Here is a 5,075-nt window from a genome sequence, read left to right on the forward strand (position 1 = left end):
GAGTCAAACTAATGGCAGCTCACCCCATAGGCAGGGCATGTTACAAGCAGGAAGTCAGACTGAGCGGGTAATGAGTGTCAGGGATGAGTGAACAGTGCTGGGATGATGAGAACCATCTCCTAGCCTGGAGAGAGCTTCTGAGGAGCTGAGATTCATTTTCAGTAGCTACTTGGAGGCTAGAAAGTATGCCAAAATGATGGCTTTAATTTAGTTGTAGAGGTAAGATATATTTGCTACAAACACTAATGTCTACACAAATGATACATATTTTGAGAAAATTTCATTATTTCAAACCAGTAGTGGGTAACCACTGATGAAGACATTTTAGTAAAACAGTTGGAGCATTATGCCAACATATCCAGCAAGTTCTAGCTTTTCTCAAGCCAACTGTGAATCTGAATCAAGGAGCTTTAGGAATTCCAAGAGGCTTTGGGATAGATGAATAGCATTAATGTGAATAATGGAATGACCTATGAAGTTTGTTAAAAAACAAAAACAAAAACCTCAAAAATGTTTTTACAACCTATAGAGCTTAGATTTACAACATGCAAAACCACCACGGTGGCTCCAAGCACAAAGATGCTCTTCATGGTGAGTGGGATGTAGTCAGATGTGAACAGCAACCTTGAGCTTCTAAAAATGGAGCAAACTAACTTTTGTTTGCCTCTATCCAGTGATTTTTAACCTTCTGGGTTTAAGGGCCTCATTGAGAATCTGAACAAAGTTGTGGAATGCTTCCCAGAGAGGCACATTTGCATAGCTACACAATGCTTTGAATATTAATAACCTCTACTCTAATGTTCTTGGCCCTATTAGAAGAACTAAGGCAGCATAGCTAATAACTAACGATAGACATCATTAATTGAGTCCTTTCCAGTCTTCTGGGCGCCACTGAAATCTACTCACTGTGCGCCTCAGGGGCTCAAAAATACATAGTTTTATAAAGTCCTTTTATTGTTTCTGATGAAATTAATTAGATCCTTCCTGACTTGTGAGTGAGGCAAAAGGTTTAGGGTAAGATAAACTTGAGTTAAAAATCAAAATGTTGTACTCACTGAGCTTCAGCAAAAACGGCTTCCACCCTGAGTCATACTTTTTGTCACCTATAACCTGAGGAGAGTGACTGTCACCACGAGAACAGAGCGAAAACAAAGGAAACTGTACACAAGTGCAGCAGAGCATGCCCCTGCATACAGCCTGCACTATAAATATTTAACTTCACTGTAGGCATGCATAAGAGGCTGATTTATTTGCAGTACAAATCTTGTTCAAATAGGAAATGATTACTTGGACTAAGAAATTCATGGCCATAATATTTACGTTGCATGTTAAAAACAGAAATTCTGACACTAAAACAAAGAGAAAAAAAGCAACGGCAGGATCTGGGGACGGGTTTATTTGAGCCACACAGGACTCAAACACATTAGCAAAGCAAAGCTGTTTAATCCTCGAGCCTCATCTTCAAGGTGGTGACCCATTTTGTAAGACCTTTGGAGGTTGCCAATTTCTAAAGGTTTAACATTTTCCTGCCAATACGCTAGGTTCTTGATAATGTGGAAAGAGTGTTGTTCAAGTGACCAAGTTGTTCTGAAGAGGAAAGAGAAAAGAAAACAGCAACAGCAAAAACCTGTTGTTTTTCTAGTGACATTAAAACATCATCATCATCATCAACACAAACCCCCTGCCCCCATTTGAAGATTATATAATATGTAATCTGGGGAAGAGTAGAAATTTGAAGATTTACTCAGTTTGTTTGGGCCACAGAAAGATACCCTATCACAAATCGCAGCTTCCCCATCCCCCACCCCTGAGTTTTAGTGTTTATTAGTGCTCACTGCTGACCTATACCCTCCTCAATGCTGGCTGCTCTTAGGGCTTGCCTTCATGCACCTTGCAGCAGTTCTGTGAGATGAGCTCATCCTTCTGTAGAGTCTGGTCAAGGCCCCCGTGACTTGTTTCTAACTCAGTCTGTTAGTGAGGGGCAAGATGAGGAAGGGCGCTCCAATCCCCTTGACTCCAGCCACAACCCAGTGCTTGCTTCCAATCCAGCTTTGGAAGGACAAATGTGGCATGGAGCAGTTAGACAAAAGAAAAATCGCCCAAGAGACTGGATAAAATCACTCAGGAACTAGAGAAAAAATATAGACAGAACAGGAGAAGCAGCCACACCGGTGAGATGTCAACGCGTCTCTGGTTTCAGTCAATGACCCAATGACCCAGTGACCTCCAGTTGAGAGTAAGGAACATTAATGTCTGGAATGCAGATCCAGTTAAGGTATCAGGCCAACAAATCTCAATGACATTTAACAGTCTTTGAGGCCACAGTTGTTTCTTATAGAAGCAACACATGAAATCAAGGTGAGTGCTGAGCCCATGAATGCTCTGTCAAAATCAAAGATTGGGGAGCACTGCCGGTGAGTTACTCATTTCAGGCCCGACTTCCATTTGCCTCTGGCCAGTGAGCCACACCTTTGTAAAATATCATGGAACTGATCATCATTTACATACAAGCACAGTGTTTTGTGAATTCACGTTTAAATGGCAGGACAGAAACACAAGCAGTATAGCACAGATGATGACAGCAGATTAAAACCTGCTCAGGCAATTGAAGACAGGGACCTTGAAAGAAGCAATTCCCTTTTTGGCCATGGCCAGTCGCCAGAAATGTCCTTGGTACTATTCTAGACACAGGTCAGAAATACAAGAGTGTCGGGAGCCGCTCCGCCATTCCAAGATGGCGCTGGCTTCCTGTTTCCTGATTCTTCACGGAAGCCCTTATGGCCAGTGCGCATGCGCAAGCACGTCACCCTTACATAACCCGCTTACGCGGGCGGTATGCTAATTAGGTATTCTCTAGAGCACCAATGACGGGAGGACACGTCCCTCTACGCCTTGATATTTCCTATATAAGCCAGGGATTTTACGGGGAGTGGGTCCTTCTCCATCAGTCTGCAGAGAGCTGTACAATAAAATGCTGTCAGAAGAATCCTGAGTTGCCGCGTCTCCTTTATCGGCGAAAGGTGCGCGCGACAAGTGGTGCCGAAACCCGGGAACTCCCGACCCCTGGGTGAAGGAACGACTTGAAGGACCCCCGACTGCTCGTCGGAAGAGGATTCAGAACTGACGGCGTGAGAAGCCTAGGCACTTTTCTGCAAGGTATGATTTCTTTTGTGTGGTACGGTCCGCTCTTGCTGGTTGCTTTCGTTAAATCATGTATAGAAGATGAAAGATGCAGAGAGACAGTTAGCGAGGGGCAAAAGGCTTTGGCCGACCATCAAGATAGTCTATCAGAAGCAGAAAAGGAAAGAGGTTTAAAGAAAAGGAAGAAACCTCAATCAAAAAGATCCGAATTAAAAGGGAAACTGAAGGAGGGAGAGAAAGAGAAAGCCAGTGGGCTGTATCCCGTCTTAGATGAATTTAAAAATCTTAAAGTAGAATCTTCCACCTCTGAGGAGACGTCTTCAGAGGACGGGGACTTGGGATCTGCCTCAGAGGAGGACGAGTTAGATCCTGAGGAGCAAATAGAACTGGACGAGGAGGCTGCTAAATATGAGTCAGAGAGATGTGGGGTTGATCCGCCATTCGCCCCTAGGTGTAGACCATCAGCACCTCCTCTAGAGGAGAAGGTGATGTTGGTAGAAAATAAAAGGATGACAACGAGACCTAAGACAGCTAGCTCCTTGATTCCAATGGAAAGATGTAATTGATAACAAATGGAAAGGCCCGGATCCAATATTAATAAGATCCAGGGGAGCTGTTTGTGTTTTTATATAAGCCGTGGATTTTACGGGGAGTGGGTCCTTCTCCATCAGTCTGCAGAGAGCTGTACAATAAAATGCTGTCAGAAGAATCCTGAGTTGCCGCGTCTCCTTTATCGGCGAAAGGTGCGCGCGACACAAGAGGTGTTTGGGGCCCTAGTGTCTGATCTGGTTTCTTGTTATATTTGTTTTTTACACAGCCTGCAAACTATATGTGAGGGTGTGATGAAAACTCTAAGAAAAACAACCCATCCTTGCCGGGCAACAGCTTTGAAATAGGAGCTCTAAGTTTTCATGGTGGAAATGGGTTATTTTCACCACTGTCTTGGTAGTAATGCTGGCAGCCTTTGGATCTTGTGTAGTCACTTCTGTCTTACGCAATATTCTTCTTTATCTACATCCACAATGGCCCTTCTGTGATCCAGCTCTATCTGTCTGAGGGCCCTTGGTTATTTTCTAAGCCTGAACAGTAGCAAGAATGGAGACCCTAGACTCAGTTATTCCCCAATCCTAGACCATCTCCTGAATTATTTTATGGTCTCAGTTCTTGAGGGAGGACGGCTTCCCTCCCTCATGAGTCACTTTGGGCCCTACCTCCTGTTCCATGGTGACGGTAGAAGAGAAACATCACATTTGCCTTCCCTTTGGTGTCTAAAATACGTATGAAAAAGCAGGGATATTTTGGTTTTGTTGAGGCTGGTTAAGGGAAAACTGTTTCCTCCTGGTCAAAATAATGACATTGTCAGTCTACCTCTAGGACTAAGTGGAGGCATGGTACAAACATTACATACTCTCGCCTCTTCCCTTAAGAGTTAATCCAGCGGGACCTGTCAACCAGCTGCCAAGACCACTCCATAGGAAAGCTGATTCACCTGAGTATGTGCTAAGAAGATGGGCGGAATAATTATCCCTTAATGAGATAGTGTACTTGTATTTCCACTTCCCAAAGTTAGCTGCTTACAAACTGTCAGCCACATTGCACTGCAGAGCTTGTCCACTTTTCTGATTTCTAACTCAAAAAGTGTAACTTTTCCTTTCCTTTCCTTTCCTTTCCTTTCCTTTCCTTTCCTTTCCTTTCCTTTCCTTTCCTTTCCTCTCCTCTTCTTTCTCCCTCCCTCCCTCCCTCTCTCTCTCTCTCTCTCTCTCTCTCTCTCTCTCTCTCTCTCTCTCTTTTCAAAGACTGGCCAAAAGCCTAAGCATGCTTTCCCTGATAACTCTGGACTCTCACTTTCCCCTTCTGCTTTACAGCTATTTGCCAACTTCCACTAATGAGCATGCCAGCTTTCTTGGACCCTGACTAAAGAAGGCATGCCTTTC

The sequence above is a fragment of the Acomys russatus genome, chromosome 24 (genome assembly GCF_903995435.1).
Source record: "Acomys russatus chromosome 24, mAcoRus1.1, whole genome shotgun sequence".
NCBI lineage: Eukaryota > Metazoa > Chordata > Mammalia > Rodentia > Muridae > Acomys > Acomys russatus.